Source organism: Triticum urartu, chromosome 3, assembly GCF_003073215.2.
Source record: "Triticum urartu cultivar G1812 chromosome 3, Tu2.1, whole genome shotgun sequence".
NCBI lineage: Eukaryota > Viridiplantae > Streptophyta > Magnoliopsida > Poales > Poaceae > Triticum > Triticum urartu.
The window spans coordinates 655,971,576-655,994,316 of record NC_053024.1 but is presented as its reverse complement, the minus strand read 5'-3'; the positions used below and the strand labels follow the sequence as shown (position 1 = coordinate 655,994,316).

Genomic DNA, 22,741 nt, shown 5'->3' with positions numbered 1-22,741 from the left:
GAGTAGGTGGTTCTCTCTCAAAAAATGAATGTTGGAAGTGTAGGCATGTTTTGATAGCTCTCTCTACGAATAAAGAGTGGGTGGAGGGGTATATATATAGCCTCCACACAAAATCTAACCGTTACACACAAATCACCAAACTCGCTGGGACCAAATAATGAAACTTGGTCAAACCGATTTAGTTCAAAATGTGAACGTTAGGCTTTTCAGTGGGACCGACATGTCAACTTGGTGTGACCGATTTCATTAGGATTAGAGCATAACGTAATCTTGGTGAGACCGATTACACAAACTCGTTGGGACCGATTTTGGTAATAAGCTAACCAGAGAGTTGGCCAGGCAAACTCGGTGGGACCGAATTGTTCATTTCGGTGAGACCGAAACGTTACGAAAGGGAAACATAGAGTTTGCATTGCGAACTCGGTGGGACCGATCGCTCATCTCGGTTGTACCGAAATGTTATGAAGGGAAATAGAGAGTTTGCAATCCCATCTCGGTGAGACCGAGATCCCTATCGGTAAGACCGAAGTGACTAGGGTTTCTGTAGTGGCTACGTCAAATGAACTCGGTGGCGCCGGATAGAAAATTTCGGCGGGGACGAGTTTGACTTTTGGTTTGGGACATATGTGGATATGAGAAAGTAGTTGAAGGTTTTTGGAGCATATCACTAAGCATTTTTAGCAAGCAACCCATTAAGCAACACCTCATCCCCTTTTAATAGTTTTGGCTTTTCCTATGGACTAAATGTGATCTTGGGTCACTAAAAGTAAAATGTAGAGTCTTGAGCTTTAAAGCTAGAGCCAATCTTTTGTCCTTAGCATTTTGAGGGGTCCACATTTCTAATCCATGCCATGCCAATCATTGAGCTTTCCTGAAATATTTATCTTGAGATATCATTAGCTCAATGAGCTATATGTTGTTAGGAATTACCAAAACCACCCAGGGATAGTTGCACTTTCAATCTCCCCATTTTTGGTTATTGATGACAACATATAGATCAAAGCTTCGACAAATGATAATAAGATTGAAATACATTGTCGCTTTGAGAAGTATGTGATCAGCAAGAGCTCCCCCTAAATTTGTGCATTATTTGAGATTTGCTTTTGGATGCAAATGCACAATCGATTAGGATCATGAGTCACTCTTCCATGTCACATACATCTTGGTGGAGCTCTCAAAATGATGGAAATTAAAATCATGCACTCATCACACAGCAAAGTGAATGATCATATATGGGATATTAGAGATAATATCATCCAGGCAAGAATTAAAGTAGCATATGATCAAACACATGATCAAACAAGTATCTCACAGACATAGAGTATCAAACAAGCAGATAATAAAGTTCAACCAAAGGCAAGAGAGACAAAGAAGAAAAAACACTCTCTCTCGAAGCCTATGATCTATACATTTCTCCCCCTTTGGCTACAAGTTACCAAAAAGTTTGAAAATGCATAGTGCTATGCGTCTCTCAGGCTTGGTCTTCGGGAGGTGGTGTAGAGAGAACTCCAAGGACGAAGGCATCTGTTGATGTAGTTGGAACTGGTGGAGTGGGTGCTGGAGGTGGCACTGAAGTTGTAGCTGATGGTGTTGACGATGTAGCTCTAGAATCTGGTACTGGCACTGCAGCAGACCTCTGACTCCTTAGCACACGCTGGAAAGCATCCGTAGTTGCCCTTCCTCTCCTCTCCTCAGCTTCCTCCTGGAGCTGCTCAACTGCAGTCTGTATCTCAGTCACCTTGAGGTCAAGATCATAGAATTTTGTCTCAACAATCCTTCCCAAGCTCTCTTGATTCAGAGTCAGGGTGGCCAAGCCTTTGTCAATCCTCAATGTTTCTTGTATCAGATAACCCAATTGATCTTGTTTGCTTTTTAGGAACACCTGAGATGCTTATTCAACAGTTGGCATCCTTGCATCTTTCTCTGCCTTGGCCTTAGCTCTCTTCTCTTGTGCTTGTGCTGATGAAGGTTCATTCTCATTCATCACAGCTGTGTTATATTCAAGTTCTGGGTGCAAAGGTAAGTGCTCCTTGTCCAATAGGTAGGTTCTTGTGCCCATATTTGAGTTGATGAGCTCCTGAATGTGTGGAGCATACACACAAGATCTTTTCTGATCTACTGCTGTCCTCTTGATTGTCTCTACAATCAGACTCATGACCTTGAATTTTTTTTAGGTGCATCAAAGATTTGCAGCAAGTTGATGGAATGTCCTCTAATCATCTTGTGATCTCCAGACTTGGGTAGCAAAGTATGCCTTAAGATGGTGTTGATAGTGGGTAGACCAGACAACAAATAGTGTACAGATCCAAGCCTGTGTGTCTCCAAAGCATTATCAAGGATCTCTTTGTACATGTTTGCCATAGAGTTGTGGTCTTTCTTATTCTTGGCATACACATCCAAATCATCATCATGTTCCTTTGGGGCATTGATCAACTTGGCCCATTCTTCAATAGTTTATTGGTACCTCGCACCTTCAGACATCCATACTATCCTTCATCTGGATAGAAATGAGAAGTGGGGTAAAATTGCATAACTAGCTCATCATTCCATTTGGTCAACTTTCGACCCACAAACCCATCAACTCCACAAGCTCTGAAGTTGTCATGTACACCTGGGAAGTAGTCTTCATTCTCATCAATGTATTGCCAATCGACCCATTTCACATCTTAGACAATTGGCTTCTTGTCAAGCAGAATAGTCTCATAGAAATCCTGTTGTTCCTTGGTGTGGAACCTATAGTCAACAACAGTCCTCCTCCTCACAGCATAAGGATCAGACAGTCTCCACAATCTCAATCCTGCATCTTTTCTGATGTTCATGTCCTCAGCTACTGGATGAGCATCATTGTCGTCTGGAATCCTGGGTTTCACTTTTCTTAGCACTAGGGCTTCATCATCCTCTTCTTCAGCTTCAGGCACTGGGGCCTTGTTCTTCTCTTCAGCTGGAATGTTTTTGGTGCTTCTCTTGGGCTTGGACATGGTGGTTTGAGCAGCAGCTTTGGGAGCAGATTTGGGCTTTGAAGCAGTAGCCCCTGATTTGATAGCATCTCCCATAAGCTTTTGTGACTTGGGTGCTGGAGCAGCATCCTCTTCCTCTTCATCTTCTTCTGGCTCTCTCATGTTGGAGGATCTACCAAGAACTCTGGCAGTGGTCTTCTTGACCCCCTCCTTCCTCTTCTTGCCATCTCCAGCCTCTTTGGGTTCAAGAATGAACTCCATGGTTTCTTGAGTGGAGGCTCTGAGCCTTAGACATATAAACTTAACCGGAAACTTAGTACATGTGTGAATACATAGACAAACAGAGTGTCACTAGTATGCCTCTACTTGACTAGCTCGTTGATCAAAGATGGTTAAGTTTCCTGGCCATAGACAAGGAGTTGTCATTTGATAAACGGGATCACATCATTAGAGAATGATGTGATTGACTTGACCCATCCGTTAGCTTAGCACGATGATCATTTAGTTTACTGCCATTGCTTTCTCCATAACTTATACATGTTCCTATGACTATGAGATCATGCAACTCCCAAATACCGGAGGAATACTTAGTGTGCTATCAAACATCACAATGTTACTGGGTGACTATAAAGATGCTCTACAGGTGTCTTCCATGGTGTTTGTTGAGTTGGCATAGATCAAGATTAGGATTTGTCACTCCGAGTATCGGAGAGGTATCTCTGTGCCCTCTCGGTAATGTACATCACTATAAACCTTGCAAGCAATGTAACTAATGAGTTAGTTACAGGATGTAGCATTAAGGAATGAGTAAAGAGAGTTGCCGATAATGAGATTGAACAAGGTATGATGATACCGATGATCGAATCTCGGGCAAGTAACATACCGGTGACAAAGGGAACAACGTATGTTGTTATGCGGTTTGACCGATAAAGATCTTCATAGAATATGTAGGAACCAATATGAGCATCCAGGTTCCGCTATTGGTTATTAACCGGAGATGAGTCTCGGTCATGTCTACATAGTTCTCGAACCCGTAGGGTCCGCACGCTTAACATTCGGTGATGATCGGTATTATGAGTTTATGTGTTTTGATGTACCGAAGGTACTTCGGAGTCCCGGATATGATCACTGCCGGGGTACTGATCCACGGACACCTATGGGACCGGCGGACCGAGTCCCTTTCGGTTCGGCGGGGGCGGAGATCGTGCAAAGAGCAAATCGAGGCGAAGCACGCGAGCGATTTACCCAGGTTCGGGCCGCACGGATGCGTAAAACCCTACTCCTGCTTTGTGGTTTGTATTGATTTCTTGCTCGGGAGCGCGAAGTGCTACAGTACACTTCAGCAGCTAACGAGACCGAGCGTGAGTGAGTCTGAGCTAGCCACCCCCCCTCAACGTTGCACACGGGCCTCCTTTTATATGCTCAAGAGGTCACCGACAGGTGGCAACGGAGGCAAAGGGTAGAAATGGAAAAATGCTGCGGTAGGCACAGCTACCCGCTATAGTGTATCATACCTAACCCTGACGGCAGGGGACAAGAGCCTTAAATGCCTGTCTGCGTCGCCTAAACAGTGTGAAAAGGGCCCGCCAGGGACGCCACCGTCCGCCACGATGGCGATCTTGTCAGCGCCGCTTGCCACCGCACGCCCCTAGCTGCACAGCCTCCCGCCACGTACGCCCGGAAGAGCCCCAGAGCGACACGTTGGTGGATGTGCTGGAGCGCGGGCACGGAGAGGTGGCTTGCCGCGGCAAGCGCCTTGCCGCGGTCGTCGTCTTGTCACGTCCGGGAGCTTGTCGCTCACCGGGCCTTTCCCGGCGAGCTCCTCTTGCCGGGGTCTTGTCTTTTTAGCTTGGACACTTTGTTCTTGAATGGCTCCAGAGGAACCACGGAGGATCTTGGCGGTCACCCGGCGAGCTTTGCCGCGGGATGCTGCGACTGCCCGTGCACAAGTTAGGGATACTAGGGTACCCCTACTCTAGTACACCGACAATCACGGATATGACGAGGAGTCTCGAAATGGTCGAGACATAAAGATGAATATATTGGATGACTATGTTTGGACATCGGAATGGTTCCGGGTGTGTTTGGGCATTTACCAGAGTACCGGGAGGTTACCAGAACCCCCGGGGAGTGTATGGGCCTTATTGGGTCTTAGCGCCCCCCCCCCCCAAGCCCAACCGGGATTGGGAAGGGGGTCGGCCCCCCTTTCCTTCCTCCCTCTCTCCTCCTTCCTTCCTCTCCTACTCCTACTTGGAAGGGGGGAATCCTACTCCCTATGGGAGTAGGACTCCCCTAGGGCGCGCCATAGAGGGCCGTCCCTCCCCCTCCCCCACTCCTTTCATATACGGGGGAGGGGGCACCCCATAGACACACAAGTTGATCATTGTCTTAGCCGTGTGCGGTGCCCCCTCCACCATAATCCACCTCGTCATATCATAGCGGTGCTTAGGCCGAAGCCCTGTTCCGGTAGCTTCATCAAGCACCGTCATCACACCGTCGTGCCTGACGAAACTTCACCCCTCGACTCAGCTGGATCTAGAGTTCATGGGACCCATCGAGCTGAACATGTACAGATCGCGGAGGTGCTGTACCTTCGGTGCTAGGATCGACCGGATCGTGAAGACGTACGACTACATCAACCGCGTTGTCATAACGCTTCCGCTTACGGTCTACAAGCGTACGTAGACAACACTCTACCCTCTCGTTGCTATGCATCACCTAGATAGATCTTGCGTGTGTGTAGGAAAATTTTGAAATTACTGCGTTCCCCAACACATCATCTTTTTGAGAATTATTATTTTCCTGGTGGCCCTCATTTATTTTCCTGACCATGGACATTGGATGTCGTTGATAACGGGATCACATCATTAGGAGAATGATGTGATGGACAAGACCCAATCCTAAGCCTAGCACAAAGATCGTGTAGTTCGTATGCTAAAGCTTTTCTAATGTCAAGTATCATTTCCTTAGACCATGAGATTGTGCAACTCCCGGATACCGTAGGAGTGCTTTGGGTGTACCAAACGTCACAACGTAACTGGGTGACTATAAAGGTGCACTACAGGTATCTCCGAAAGTGTCTGTTGGGTTGGCACGAATCGAGACTGGGATTTGTCACTCCGTGTAACGGAGAGGTATCTCTGGGCCCACTCGGTAGGACATCATCATATGCGCAATGTGACCAAGGAGTTGATCACGGGATGATGTGTTACGGAACGAGTAAAGAGACTTGCCGGTAACGAGATTGAACAAGGTATAGGGATACCGACGATCGAATCTCGGGCAAGTACAATACCGCTAGACAAAGGGAATTGTATACGGGATTGATTAAGTCCTTGACATCGTGGTTCATCCGATGAGATCATCGTGGAACATGTGGGAGCCAACATGGGTATCCAGATCCCGCTGTTGGTTATTGACCGGAGAACGTCTCGGTCATGTCTGCATGTCTCCCGAACCCGTAGGGTCTACACACTTAAGGTTCGATGACGCTAGGGTTATAAAGGAAGTTGTATGTGGTTACCGAATGTTGTTCGGAGTCCCGGATGAGATCCCAGACGTCATGAGGAGTTCCGTAATGGTCAGGAGGTAAAGATTTATATATAGGAAGTCCTATTTCGGCCATCGGGGCAAGTTTCGGGGTCATCGGTATTGTACCGGGACCACCGGAAGAGTCCCCGGGGCCCACCGGGTGGGGCCACCTATCCCGGAGGGTCCCATGGGCTGAAGTGAGAAGGGATCCAGCCCAAAGTGGGCTGGGGCGCCACTTCCCCTAGGGCCCATGCGCCTAGGGTGAAAGGGGAACCCTAAGGAAGAGTCCCAAGGAGGGAAGGCACCTCCTAGGTGCCTTGGGGGTGGAGGGGGGAAACCTGCCCTGGCCGCCGCCCCCTAGGAGATTGGATCTCCTAGGGCTAGCGCACCCCCCCTTGGGCTCCCTATATATATTGAGGGTAGGAGGGCCTCTTGAGACACCCCTTATGCCTTTGGTGCAGCCCTCCCTCTCTCCCAAGTTCTTCTCCTCTCCCGTGGTGCTTGGCGAAGCCCTGCAGGATTGCCACGCTCCTCCATCACCACCACGCCGTTGTGCTGCTGCTGGATGGAGTCTTCCTCAACCTCTCCCTCTCTCCTTGCTGGATCAAGGCGTGGGAGACGTCATCGGGCTGTACGTGTGTTGAACGCGGAGGTGCCGTCCGTTCGGCACTAGGATCATCGGTGATCTGAATCACGACGAGTACGACTCCATCAACCCCGTTCACTTGAACGCTTCCGCTTAGCGATCTACAAGGGTATGTAGATGCACTCTCCTTCCCCTCGTTGCTGGCTCTCCATAGATAGATCTTGGTGACATGTAGGAAATTTTGAATTTCTGCTACGTTCCCCTTCACTCTCCTTCCTTCTGGGCGAGCAGATGAAGGTCACTCTCTTGGCCATGAGGTTTGTGGCCGCCTGTAAAGGTGCCGACAAACTGATGGCATAGATCAGCCCAAGAGGATATGGAGTTGTCCGGCAAGTGCATGAGCCAGGACCTGACGTTGGGCTTGAGCACCAACGGGAAGTAGTTGGCAAGGATCTTGTCGTCTCGCCCCCCGGCAGCCTACACCGCGATGGTGTAGATGCTGAGGAACTCCGACGGATGCGTCTTGCCATCGTACTTCTGTGGTACATCTGGTTTGAAATTCTTCGTGCTGGGCCACTGGACTTGCTGCAGCTCACGAGTGAACGCAGGGCAACCTACCGCGTACGGCAAGTCGCCTGGTTCCCCTGGCGCATGCATGTCAACAGAGGGCCCAGCGTGCTGGTCTGATTGACGTCGCGCTTCTCTTCGGCGCTCGATGCGAGTACGAGCGTCCTCTTGTTGTCGTTCTTGAAGAACTTGGCGCTGATCGCGACGAGCTCGCGGATCTGATGACGCGGTGGAGTCGCTGTCGAGGTGGATCCGGCGAGCTGGCGATCTCGGCCTTCGGGGCGAAGAGTGCGCAGTAGTTGCACCCCCACCAGTCTTGTCGTCTCTGGCTCGTGCCTGGCTGGCTTGCCGCGGCTGCGACGTGCTCGGCTGCCGTGGAGTGTCGCCGTTGGCAAAGCCGATGAGACTCTGGATGGTGGCCCTCCAATCGTCGATCTTGTCCGCCGTTGGAGGGTAGTCTAGGAGCAGCTGAGCTCGCGCCAAAGCTTCTGCTGTAGTGGCGGGCGGTGGTGGCGAACGGTGCGAGGAGCGGGATATGCTCGGACTTCTAACCACGTTAGACGGAGCAATATCCTGTCCAGGCGACCGTGCCTCGCTCATGCCAGCATGTTGGCGTGCATGGTGGTCCTGAGCGCTCCGAGATCCACCAGCCCGGTCTTGGTCTAGCAAACGCATGGTACCGTGAGTACCATGACGCTGTCGGTCCCGCGCCTCCTGTGGCAGGCGCGGTGCATGTACAGACGCGGAGGTCTTGGAGTGCGCCCGGTCGTTGTGGGAACCGGCTACACCGCCGATGGGCAGCGCAGCCTTGTCCTTGGACCTGGCAGCACCGTGAGCTTCCTCGTCGATGCGCGTTCTTCCGCCGGCGCCTGCCCCATCAGCCGTTTGCTCCGGCGATGGTGGGTTCGGCGCGGACGGAGCAGTCGCCTCCGAAATCTTCTTCTTCGGCGGCATGTTGATGAAGATGATGAAGATCTAGCTCGCGAGAACGCCGGATCTAGTTCACACAACTTCGACGCCCCCTACCTGGCGCGCCAAAGATGTCGGGGTACTGATCCACGGACACCTATGGGACCGGCGGACCGAGTCCCTTTCGGTTCGGCGGGGGCGGAGATCGTGCAAAGAGCAAATCGAGGCGAAGCACGCGAAGCGATTTACCCAGGTTCGGGCCGCACGGATGCGTAAAACCCTACTCCTGCTTTGTGGTTTGTATTGATTTCTTGCTCGGGAGCGCGAAGTGCTACAGTACACTTCAGCAGCTAACGAGACCGAGCGTGAGTGAGTCTGAGCTAGCCAACCCCCCTCAACGTTGCACACGGGCCTCCTTTTATATGCTCAAGAGGTCACCGACAGGTGGCAACGGAGGCAAAGGGTAGAAATGGAAAAATGCTGCGGTAGGCACAGCTACCCGCTATAGTGTATCATACCTAACCCTGACGGCAGGGGACAAGAGCCTTAAATGCCTGTCTGCGTCGCCTAAACAGTGCGAAAAGGGACCGCCAGGGACGCCACCGTCCGCCACGATGGCGATCTTGTCAGCGCCGCTTGCCACCGCACGCCCCTAGCTGCACAGCCTCCCGCCACGTACGCCCGGAAGAGCCCCAGAGCGACACGTTGGTGGATGTGCTGGAGCGCGGGCACAGAGAGGTGGCTTGCCGCGGCAAGCGCCTTGCCGCGGTCGTTGTCTTGTCGCGTCCGGGAGCTTGTCGCTCACCGGGCCTTGCCGGGGCGCGCGGTGCGCCGCGGCAAGTTCCTTGAAATGCCTTGGGTGGCCTTCCCGGTAAGCTCCTCTTGCCGGGGTCTTGGGATGCTTTTGTTAGCTTTCCCGGCGAGCTCCTCTTGCCGGGGTCTTGTCTTTTTAGCTTGGACACTTTGTTCTTGAATGGCTCCAGAGGAACCACGGAGGATCTTGGCGGTCACCCGGCGAGCTTTGCCGCGGGATGCTGCGACTGCCCGTGCACAAGTTAGGGATACTAGGGTACCCCTACTCTAGTACACCGACAATCACGGATATGACGAGGAGTCTCGAAATGGTCGAGACATAAAGATGAATATATTGGATGACTATGTTTGGACATCGGAATGGTTCCGGGTGTGTTTGGGCATTTACCAGAGTACCGGGAGGTTACCAGAACCCCCGGGGAGTGTATGGGCCTTATTGGGTCTTAGCGCCCCCCCCCCCCAAGCCCAATCCGGATTGGGAAGGGGGTCGGCCCCCCTTTCCTTCCTCCCTCTCTCCTCCTTCCTTCCTCTCCTACTCCTACTTGGAAGGGGGGAATCCTACTCCCTATGGGAGTAGGACTCCCCTAGGGCGCGCCATAGAGGGCCGTCCCTCCCCCTCCCCCACTCCTTTCATATACGGGGGAGGGGGCACCCCATAGACACACAAGTTGATCATTGTCTTAGCCGTGTGCGGTGCCCCCTCCACCATAATCCACCTCGGTCATATCATAGCGGTGCTTAGGCGAAGCCCTGTTCCGGTAGCTTCATCAGCACCGTCATCACACCGTCGTGCTGACGAAACTCACCCTCGACACTCAGCTGGATCTAGAGTTCATGGGACGTCATCGAGCTGAACATGTACAGATCGCGGAGGTGCTGTACCTTCGGTGCTAGGATCGACCGGATCGTGAAGACGTACGACTACATCAACCGCGTTGTCATAACGCTTCCGCTTACGGTCTACAAGCGTACGTAGACAACACTCTACCCTCTCGTTGCTATGCATCACCTAGATAGATCTTGCGTGTGTGTAGGAAAATTTTGAAATTACTGCGTTCCCCAACACATCATCTTTTTGAGAATTATTATTTTCCTGGTGGTCCTCATTTGTGTCTGGATTTTCATTACTAGTCTCCGAATCACCATTCGACTGAGAAAGTGAACCGTGAGATTCAGGATCATCAGATGCCACATTTCTTCGTATTAGAAAAACAATCTCTTGGATAATCAGGGATGGTGTGCAAACCAGTTTCTCCTCAAGATCGATCTCCCTTAAATTTGTGACCTTATTATCCTCAAAAAAAATACCGCTTGCCTAGCGTCCACAAACTTGGTGGTGTGACTTGGACAATAAAAACGATATCCCTTTCCCCTATGAGGGTATCCAATGAAGAAACAACTAACTATTTTTGGATCGAATTTCTTAAGTTGTGGATTGAAAACTTTAGCTTCAGCAGGGCAACCCCACACTCGTAAGTAATTCAAGCTCGGTTTCTTTCTCGCCCACATCTCGTAAGGTGTGTTCGGTGCTGACTTAGTTGGAGCAAGATTTTGTATGTGTGCAGCTGTCTTTAATGCCTCTATCCAAAGGCTTACTGGTAAAATTGAGTGACTAAGCATGCTTCGCACCATATCCATAAGGGCGCGGTTGCGGCGCTCGGCCACATCATTTTGTTGTGGTTCACGAGGCATTGAGTACTGAACAATGATTCCATTTTCAGATAAGAACTTGGCAAAAGGTCCAGGAATCTTCCCATAAGGAGCATGCCTACCATAATACTCTCCCCCGCGATCAAACCGTACAACTTTGATTTTTGCGTTCAGTTGATTTTCAACCTCAGCTTTATAGACTTTGAATTTCTTCAAAGCCTCCGATCGGTCACATATGGGATAAATATACCCATAGCGGGAAAGTCATCTGTGAATGTAATGAATGGATCAAAACCATCTACAGACTTAACATTCAGGGGTCCACATATGTCAGTGTGAATTAATTCTAAAACCCCTGTGGCTCTTACTGCTCCTTTCTTAATTGTTTTTGCGAATTTTCCTTTAATGCAGTCGACACATTTGTTTGCATCTGAGAAGTCTAATGGGAGGAGTATTTCATTTTTAACTAAGCATTCCATTCTCCCCCTGGAAATGTGGCCCAAACGATAATGCCAGAATTTCGAGAATTACTAACTCCGTCCCATTTCCTCTCAACATTAATTTCATCACTCACATGCATAACTGAATCATTATTAAGAGATAACATGTATAGTTGGCCTCGTCTAACACCGATACCTACATTCTTATTACATTTGTTCAAAGCAAATTGTTTCTTGCCAAAATGGCACTCATACATATCATCATCTAAATGAGAATCTGAAATCAAATTCCTACTTAAGTTAGGCACATAAATAACATTATTTAATCTAAGAGGGTGGCCGATGTGTAGCTCCAATGCGAGAGATCTCACAGCTTCAACACGGCCTCAACTCTGTTCGCAACCTTAAACTTTCTTGTTCCTCCTCTTATAGTTTGGATCGTATCGAATCCCTGCATAGAGTTAGCAACGTGAGCGGTTGCACCTGAATCAATCCACCATGACTTTATAGAAAAATCGACATAAAGAGATTCATCTACAAAATTAATTTCACCAATACCTCTTTTGTTCATCCATTTTAGAAAGCCTGGGCAGTCCTTTTGATAGTGTCCCTCCTCTTTGTAGAAGTTACAAGCATTTTCTCCAGCTGAAGAAGAGTTGCCGACTTCTTTACCCATGAATGGCTTAGGGCCTTCTTTCTTGAATTGCTTTTTCTGATGCTTAGGGAAACCTTGCCCTTCACGCTTTCTCTTGTGAGAGTCAACATGAAAAACATGGTCTTTCTTCGATCTCATGATCCTCTCTTCCTCCTGGACGATCCTTGCAGTCATCTCACCGAGTGGCCATTTTTCCTTGAGAGAGTTATAGTTAACCTTAAATTGTTCAAATTCTTCTGGAAGAGACTCAACAATCATTATTACAAGAAAATATTCACTTAAGGAACACTCCAAAGCTTTAAGCTTGGTGTAAGCATTCACCAGCCTTAGTATGTGCTGCCTAACATTTCCATCAATGGTGTATTTCTTAAAAAGCTTAGTAAAAAGTTCATGAGCATACACTTTGTCAGAGCATTTAAATTGCTCCTCCATTGCATTGAGGAATTCTTTAGCAGTGTCTTTCTTAGGTAGTGCTTCAGAAATGTCTAGCAATATTGTCGCTTTCATGATGAGAAGGGCAATATGGTTGGACTTGTTCCACTTTTCCATCTTAACATCATAGTCCTACTTGAGTTCTGCATACCCTGTAGCACCTGCCACATGTATCACAGGTTTTCTTCCCTCAAGGCACAATCAAACTCATTACTACCCAAACATAATTCGACTTGGGACTTCCAACGAGGGAAGTCACTCCTCATAAGTGGTTCGACCATGTCGGACCGGAATGGAGCGGAAGCTGAAATTATCATAAAAATTCATAAGTAAACTTATATGATTATAAATTTATGTTGGTAAATAAAAAAACATGGCAAGTATTTAATTTCAACTCCATGTCAAAACACCGTTCGGCAGGAAAAACATGGAATTAAAATATCCTAAGGGATGACTCATAATAATAAAACAACCTCGGTCCGAATTAAAATTAGAGTCATTTCATTCTCAATTTAAACATCAACATAAAAAACATTATCATTATTTGGTGTCTAAAAAGTTCATCATGCAAACACATAATAAATCCTCAATAAAATATCTCGTTGCTTCAATTTTACCCAGAATAATAACGTGTTCATTATATTTTTAGGCATTTTCTGTTTTAAATAGTGCAAAAACATAATAACTATTAACTTAAACGCACTGGAAAAATATAGAAAATAGCCAAAATTATTTCGGCCCAAAAATGCCCACGGTTATCCCCCAAAACGGCCAAAACCAGCAGCTTAAAGTGTAAAGAAAAAGACTTTGTGCCGGAATAAGGCAACTTGGGCTTCAGCCCGGCCGAGGAAACGACCCATAAAGCGCCCGAAGGCCTCCAAGGAGTCGCGCCTCACTCTCAGTCGTTGGATCGAGCCGACGTCTCGGATCGCCCCGCAACTGAGCAAAACCAGCGGCCGGGTGAAATCCTACCCATTTCTTCCCCCCCTCCCCGGTGTTCACTCTCTAGCAGAGCGACGACGAGCTCGACGGCTCGAAGGCGCGCCGGCCATGGCGGCGCGCCGGCTACGCTCGTCGGAGGAGCGTGCAGCAGGATGAATCCTGCGCGCTCCCTCGTCGAATGTGGCCCCGGTGTCCATGCACATGGCGCATCAAGGAGGCGGGAGGGGCGCTGGCCATCACGGCATGAAGGGGTCGACAGCGATGTGTAGGGTGATGGCCCATACACGCACGCGTCCGTAAGAGCGACAGCAAGGCGTTGGAGCATTCCGCTCGTCGGCCAGGGCACGACGGCGTCGCGGCATCTCCGCTCTCGCACAGCGGTGGGCGCTGTGCGGGCCCCGAAGGGAAAAGGCGGCTATGCAGTGCATTAGGTGAGGATTCTCCTCATTCTTCTCCAATTCGTGTACATCAGTGCTTGATTTGGGGGGAAAACAGTCCTAATTTCAGAATTAGGGTTCTTTCTAATTGTGGATAAATTCAAGGGTTCTTCAACATGAGGGGTTGCTACTGTTGACATGTGTGTATTAGATCTTAACTTGGATTAATTAAAATTGATGAAACCAGGTGGCGGTACTGATCTATAGTATATTGGAATGAAAACATCATCAACAGTGGGCAATTGATATCAACATAAAAAATAGTAGCAATCAAACTTGATCTACTGAGGGCCTAAACTTGAGATTGATTTACTGATCATGATGTAGGGATCTAAAAGCAATCAAAATTGGTGACTGATACCATTGTTGGATTAATTATGCATCTATGGGATGCCATCAGCAGGATCAATATTGCATCTAGATCACCCAATAACAATGAATAGAGAAGGGATCAGAGGTTCTTTACATGTCACAGCAGTGGACATGATCGCCTGCTTGATGCAGGCGTGATGCAGGGGTGATGTAGTCGAGGTAGAAGTCCTCCTCAATGTCCTGATGCCCTCAGGACGCCACCGGCACTATCTGGGGACGACAGCGGTGGCTTGTGTAGGTCTTCCCGTCGTTACAGTGCTCCCCCTGATCGGATGGGGTGAGAGAATATCGGGAGGGGAGTGAAACCGTACGAGAATTGTGATCGCGCACGCTGCCAACCCTCTCCCGTACTCCCTTTTATCTAGCGCTAGGGACAGGGGACCTAAACAATCAGTTGATTTGGGTGCCCCCGATCAAGGCGCCTCAGTTGGGATAAAAAGCCCACGTACATTGGTGCGTGGAGCCTTTTTCATTAACGTTATCTTTCCTTTTTCTGTTAGACTAATAGATCTAACTGGCATGTTTAAGCCGTCAGATCAAATCAACACCGGAATGTCGAGTGACAGCTTGACCATGGCCTCGCTAAGCTCCAACCCATCATTCTACTTGCAGCATGCATCTAGTAGGCTCCTCCAGATGATAGCATCAGGCCGGCAGTTCATCCCAGACACGACATCCAGAGCCTCTTCGATGAAGCCAGCTCTTGCCAATATGTCCACCATGCACCCATAGTGCTCGATCCTCGGCCGGATCCTGCACTTGCTGACCATCATCTCGAAGTATCTTCTGCCTTCCTCCACCATCCCGACATGCTTGCACGCACTAAGAACTACAAGGAAGGTGATTGCGTTGGGCACAACATTCTCCACCCGCGTCATCCGATCAAATAGCTCCAAGGACTCGCGCATGCATCCTTGGTTGTCGAGCGTGAGAATCGCCACATTCCACAACGTGATGTCCCACTCGGGCATCTGGTAGGACACCTGCCGTGCGAGTTCGAGGGCTCCGCACTTACCGTAGAGGTCGACGAGCGAGTTGATGAGAATGTCGTCGTGGCCCCCGAGCTGGCGCAGCAGCGCATGCGCATAGACATCGACCGAGAGCACGCACGCGCCGAGGACGCTCTGCACGGTGTAGGCATCGGGCGCGAGGCCCATGCCCCGCTGCATCTCCTGGAAGAGGTCGAGCGTGCCGAGGTGGTTGCCGTTACCGGCAAGCGCGTCGACGACGGTGTTCTAGGAGACGAGGGACTTGCGGGGATGTGACAGAGGAGGAGCGTGCGGCCATGTTTTTCTGTATGACTTAAACATGGAGTGTGGGTTAAGTTTAGAAAACAGTAGGGACTTTTTCATAAAAAGGATGTGACAGTGTATCCGACAAAGTCAATCCGTGCTTTATTATTATTAGTAAAAATGCCCGTGCGTTGCAACGGGTATAAACAAAAACATGTGGTGAATTTTGATTGAGCAAAACAGTATAAAAAATACTCAAAAGTACCAAATGCGATTTTTCAAGTAAAACCCCTGAAAGTCTAAGCCTCTCCTATTGCAAAATCACATGGACTTGCATTTTTTCTTCCGTAGCAGTGATCTTTCCTCGCTCGTCATGTTTTCATGCCTCCTATTTCCTTTAACTCCACTATAATAATGAAGTGACAGTTCCTATAAGTCCAAATTGCATATCTCTTTAGGCTTTATCTGTGCTTGTTTCCCCTCTTTGGAGAGTTTTTGTTTCATCTTCTGAACTGAAGAACATGTGAATCACATCAGAATTCTGCCAGCAACCACCAGTACGACCTGTCCCAGCCTAGTAAACTTATACAACATGTACTTGCACGATCCAACCTTTGTGATCAAGTTAAGTAGGGTTTTCTTTACTTTGCTTGCCGGGGCTTCCAATAATTCGTTTTTTTACTTGATCTTCCATATCATTAACCAACCTCTCAACCTGTTTGTCTTTGTCTTATTTTTCAGATTTGTTTTGGTGGTTGCAACATCACTACTCATTTACCAAAACTGGAGCCTGCTTCTTTGAACATCGCATTGTTCTCATCTTCTCCTTGACGATGTTGTGCAGCTGCCTGCTTGGATCTAGCCAATTAATCTCAAAAGTTGATTCTTTCTCTTCATTAGGCCCAGCAGAGTTAGGAAGGAACCCGACTATAGTCTATATCCCGTGCTCGACAAATCAGCAGGGAACTCACCTAGTGATGCCAACCTGAGCCTCTGAATCTCCCGCTCCTTCTCGTCACACATAGAAGGCAAGTAAATAAGCACGATAAGAGAAGCATCGTCTTGGCGAGTAGGGCCCCGCGGTGATCTCTCTTGTACGCTGCTGAGCAGGCACTTGCCCGTAGATCATGGCATGTGGCGGTGGCGGCGATGGCTGCGTGTACTGCGGCATCACGGGTGGGATCGCTCCCTAGTGTCTGATGATCGGCATGCCTAGCATGCACCTCTGTGTCCGTCGTCTCCAATGGTCCTGCCCCTTTGTTGGCTCGTGCGCCGCTGCAGCCGGTGTCGTTATGCTCCTCCAAGGTGGCGCCCTTCTTGGAAGAGACGTAAGTGGCTGTTGCCGCTCGCCTGCACAGCAACCCGACTTTGAGCCTGAGGCGTTCCTGCGTTGCTTGCGACAGAGCTTGGAGACGATGCCAGAATTTTGTCGTCGTTGTTCTCAGGCACCGCCAGCTCAGGGGCAAGTACGCCTTCAAATTCGAATCTAGCGTCACCGTAAAAGAGGAATGTGCTAGAAATTCCCACATTAATCTGAAACATCTGACTGTTTATTAGATAGGAATATGCAATGTTGAACTGGAATTTAAATGTTTTGGTTGCAAGTGAACTCAGTACCACTCTTCTTGTTAGATATTTGTGATGTGAGCAAAATCATTGTACTACATATATAAATTGAATCAATATATACAGTTTATTTTACAAGAGCACACAATACAGTAATTTAGGATATAGATTAGAGGTTTCTATAGAATCTAAGCATTTAAAAGGAACATATTTTCACTCATGCTGCCATAACAACTTGACAATGAGAATCTTATAAGAACTACATTTTCAGCGATACAATCTGGAAATTATCAATTCCTAAGACCCTAGCTAGAACCCAATAATGATTTACAGCAAGGATGGTCTAGCAAGAGCAAGATCAACACCATCTCTGAATTTCCTCAAGCATGTGATGCACAGCAACCAACAATGGTGGAGCAAAGTGAGTTGTACCTGAATAGTGCCCGACCGAAGCGACTCAGTCTGAGATTTCGTAGCCACAACCATGGCAAGCGTGCACGGCCTCACCATGAGCGAGAGAGGGCACCAAAGCTATTCTGGCTCAAATAGGATGAAGATGTTAGTGGTAGGAGAAGCATATGCCCCCTGGCCGTTGCTTAGGCAGCTCCGTACATGCAAATACAATACAAAAAATTGTTGGAATTGTCAGCTAAATAGCAATTCAGTTAGAATTTCATGTCAACATAAAACCCCAATTTAATGAGATCAAGAAATCTTTTTTTTACAAAAATAATAAACACAAGTGCTAGAACAATAGTTGTACCTAAATACAGTTTACAGATGCACATGAATAGATCCACACGAATAGAGCCAAATGAAGGGTCGACTCAGTAACCTCACCATGATCCCGAGATAATTGCTATCCCATCTGGAGGCGACTCCATCATTGCTATGGAGTAGAGCTACAGAACCACAGAACAACATCTCTCCTCATGGAACCAGGGTGAGAAGAACACGTAGAGGAGCATGATATGAGGTCACATAGGCATGATGTCAGGCACACTGGCAGCCGACAATGCCATGGAGAAGAAACATAGCAGAAGCAGCTGAGCGAGGATGTAGTGGGTCAGTGGGAAGGTCAAACGCAGCAGCTTGGACCAATTGAATTGATGGCCATTAGATAGGTCAATGAAAGAGAATTGGGTGGCGCTTGGCTAGGGTCTTTCTTTGCAATGTTCTTCTTCTTCGGGATTGCACTCCATCGCCACACTTCCTCGTGGTCTTCCCCATCCCGCCAGACACCCCCTGCCTCTTCTCACGCTGTCCCGCGGTCTGGTGTCGCTCGATGGCCTCACTGCTCAGTAGCTACTGCACTGTAAGAATGGGAACCAATCTTGTTTAGAGAGAACATTCTGTGAGTGAAAACTACAAAATGCATAAATCATCATGAAAACGAATAGCAGTACATCATAACCAAGTGAAGAAATAAATAAGAAGTGAAAGGAACTTGCAGAAATCAATTGCTTATGTAAGGATAATCTGCAAAAATATGTTTGTCAAGACAAATCTAAAAATCAAACTGCTTGTGTGACTTTAATACGAATTAAATTGTTGAACCAAATATGTTTGTCAAGACAAATCTGAAAACCAAACTGTTTGTGTGACCTTAATACGAATTAAATTGCTGAACCTCACTATAGTGGAAAAGATATTAATAACCAACAGGGTAAGACTTTCAATCCTACTGTTTGCTAGCATGCATTACAATGTGGCTCCCAGCATACACCAACAATGCGAAAAAATTAGAGCTGTAAGGCATGAATTCCTAATACATAGAACATGATGATGAAAAACTAATTCAAGCTGAACAGAATCAAATCCTACAGCTCATCCATCTTATGAGGAAAGGATTCCTGCTTCCAAAATCTAATTGTCTCTGCAAATTCAGATGACCATTATAAGAATAATTAATATATCTCACCATGAGCGTCCAGATGTTATTGGAGCTGCTGTGTCTAGGCATAAAAAAGGGCAACACCTAACTGCAACTCCTTTATACGATTAAAGAAAGTTCAATATAAATTTGTCAAACAATAGGAGCCAGCGTACCCATGTGTCTTGAGACTCCACATGATGTAAATTAATTAGCAACCCATTATTCTAGTATCCCAATTAACTCCCACCATCCTACCATTTTTTGAATCATATGGAAGGAGAGCTAATCTCGTATGTGGGAGTTTACTTCAAGGATCTGTGACTGAAACTGGCTCAGACAAACACACAAACACCTTGTGTGCAAAAAATAACCGAGAACATCCACAAACACATGTGCGTCTGAAGTTGAGGTGTAGGGCGGTGTAGAGGGGGTGGAGAGGTCGCGGGCAAGTGCAGGGAGGACCGGCTGGCGGTGGCGGCGAGCACGAGCCCTCCCAGCCAGCTTACAGGGAGGAGCTCGGGCATGCGAAGGAAAGGAGATGAAGCAGACCGGTGGTGCAGGATGCTTCGAACACCTCCGTCGGCCATCTGCCGGCGGCCGGCGCGGCACCGGACCGGCCGGCGGTGGCTTTGGTCGAGCGGCGAGCGCGAGCCCTCCCGGGCGGCGTACAGCGAGGAGCTCGGGCGCGCAAAGGAAAGGGGGGAGCTGAGGCAGACCGGTGGTGCAGTGTGCTCCGATCACCGGCGTCGGCCATCGGTCGGCGGCCGGCGCGGCACCGGATCGAGCGTCGCGCAGGTCGTGCGCCTCCTGGCGGCTAGGATCCGGAGGAGAGGGAGAGAGGAGAGCCCGTGGTCGTGTCTGTTCCTACGACCAGCGGAATTTTTTGCCTCCTCTCTAGATTGACTGGGCCGGCTACCACGGTGTCTCGTATGGATTCTACGGGCTGTGGCCCAGGTGGGCGACGGGTGACCCCAACGCCTACGAAAGAGAAAAGAAGGAAAAACAGGCGGACGGACGAAACGGTTAACTCGCGTATATGTTTTAAATTCAAACTGAAAGCGTAAATTTATGGGAAAAAGCGTATTGTGACGATGAACTCACAAAGTCAATCCATGCTTTATCAGGGAAACTAGCAAAAAGGCCCGTGCATTGTAACGGGAGAGAAAATTGTTGTGTTCATCAAAATATCCACATGCATGATATGATAGCATTGGACGACATACAATTTGCTGTAACATAGATTGACCTCGCAACGATATACGTCTGACTTTACATCAATGTCGGTCGTTCTTACCGTGTTTATGTGGTCGGCTTTGCGACGTCGTCCTTCTAACTTAAAATACCACCAGCCGTCCTTGTAGGGTATGCATAATCGGCTCGTCCTTCCGACTTAAAATACCACCAACCATCCTTGTAGGGTATGCATAGTCGGCTTTGCAACACGGTAGTCCAACTTTTCTAATGAAAAAGAATAGCGGCAAGCCGGCAACTGGTGTTGCATTGGCGTGCTTTCGCTAGATGCATATATAGGTCGTTCGGCCTAGATGCGCCGCGTCCCGCTTGCAGCAGCATCGACCACACTTGCAGTGTCATGTACTATTCTGGTTGCAGCAATGAGGTTCGATCAATCAGATAATTTTTCGAAGAAAAAAATGTAAATTTGGTTGAAAAAAAACATTCTTATATTCCGTTCTTTTATAATGCGCCAAATGCTATTCTGGCTCTCCTACGGTCGTCCCAATGTGGGGCATGAGTCTCCCCACGCTTTCTTCTTTCGTTAGTAAATCTCTAATTACATAGAGTCATGCAAAGCACAAGCATCCCTCTTCTTCTCTCTTTGGACGTCCCCTTTTCACTGCCATAAACAAAATCAAGAATACCAATCTAATCCTCATCCCACTTTGGGGACGTCGGTCACCGGTTGCTGCTGGTCATGTACGTACGTGTCCTGGCATCTGCGATCCCTGTGGTGATGCTTTCATGATAACACATCAGAAGCACAAATCCAAACGGCTGACTCTCACCAAATCAATCCCTTTTACTACTCAGGGATCAATTCCTCTTAATTTCCCAGCCATGCACAAAGCACGTTCCTCCCTGCATTAATTATTCTCTTAATTACAGACTATTAGGTAAAGAGCCTTGTTTTTAACAGACAGGCATGCTGGCTCTACTGGTTGCGGACTTCGCTCCCGGAAAATCCTATATGACGCATTCTGCGTCAAGATGTCGACATTTCGCACAGGAGGTCGCGATCTAGCGTTGCGATGGCCCGGCCCGTTCATGTGTTCTTTGTTCCCGGTTTCGGGACGCTTCTAGTAGGAGGTTCCAGTCGGTCTTTTCCGGTTTGAGGAATCTTCTAGAAGGTTCCTAAACCGGTTCTTTTATTTCATTTTTGTTTTCTTTTCGTTTTGTTTTTCATTTTTTTTCTGTTTCGTTTTTTCGTTTTTTCTGTTCTTCTTTGTTTCCTTTTCAGTTTCCAATTTTAAATAAATTCAGAATTTCATAATTTGTTTGGAATTTCAAATTTAGTACAACATTTCAAATAATGTTTGGAAAAATTGAATTTTGATCATGTTATTCAATAAATGATAAAAAATAAAAAATGTTCAGATTTTCAAAAGTTTGTTCACATATAGGAAACTTGTTCTATTAATACAAAAAATGTTCGAGTTTCGCATTTTTAAAAATGTTCAGATTTTCAAAAAAAAATTCAGGTTTCGAAATTTTGTTTCTATTAATTTAAAAAATGTTCGAGTTTCAAAACTTGTTCGCATTTTCAAAATTTTGTTCACATTTTCAAACATTCTTTCCCTTATTTCAAAAAATGTTCGAGTTCCAAAACTTGCTCACATTTTCAAAATATGTTCAGATTTTCAAAAAAAATCACATTTGAAATCTTATTTAAATTAATTCAAAAAATGTTTGAGTTTCAAATCTTTTTTGCTTTTTTCAAAAAATGTTCACAATTCAAAATAATGTTCGATTGCCAAATTTTGTTCAGAGTTACAAAAAATGTTCCCTTTCTCAAAACTTGTTCCCAGATCCAAAAATATGTTCGCTTTCTTCTAATTTTGTTCCAAGTTTCAAAAAATGTTCGCTTTTTCTTTTTGCGTCTAAATTTTATGAAATGTTCTTGTTTTTCAAAATTTGTTCAATATTACAAAAAGGCTTTGCTGTTTTTCAAAAATTTGTTCACAGGTCGAAAAATGTTCAACATTTTAAAATAATTATTCGCTATTTTTGGAATGTCCGCGTTCAAAAAAAGATACAGGTTTTGAAAATAAACTGCGTTTTTTCTGCAAAGAAAAGAATGAACTGCGTTCGAACTTCTAAAAACGTTTAGATCTGTCGTGGATTAAGTTCTTATAGTGTTTGCTGCTCAACATTTGCACATAATATTTAGTGGTGCGATGGCTAGCGCGCGGGTACTAAATGGGAAGTCTCGAGTTCGATTCTCCAGCCGCCCTGTGAACCCACGGAGTCAATCCGTGCTTTATTATTAGGGATAGATATTTCTTAAACCAGTGAACCGTAAGTGGTCATTTGTGTTAGAGATACAACACGCAATCGAACACGATGAAGAAATCAACACAAATCAACACGAGAGACACGCAATTTTAACTTGGAAAACCTGTCCAACACGAAGGGGAAAAAATCACGGGCGTCGGCCAAAAAATCTTCACTATATCGAGGGAGGTTACAAACGTTGGGATTTACAATTAATCTACTTATCTTGTTCGGTGGCTTACAAAGGATATATATAACACAGGTGA

At 47.2% G+C, this 22,741-nt stretch overlaps 1 pseudogene; it reads right to left on the bottom strand.

The window, feature by feature from the left end:
• The window catches only part of LOC125547116, a 48,295-nt pseudogene extending 30,449 nt beyond the window's left edge, over positions 1–17,846 (bottom strand).
• Between the last annotated feature and the right edge of the window lie 4,895 nt (positions 17,847–22,741).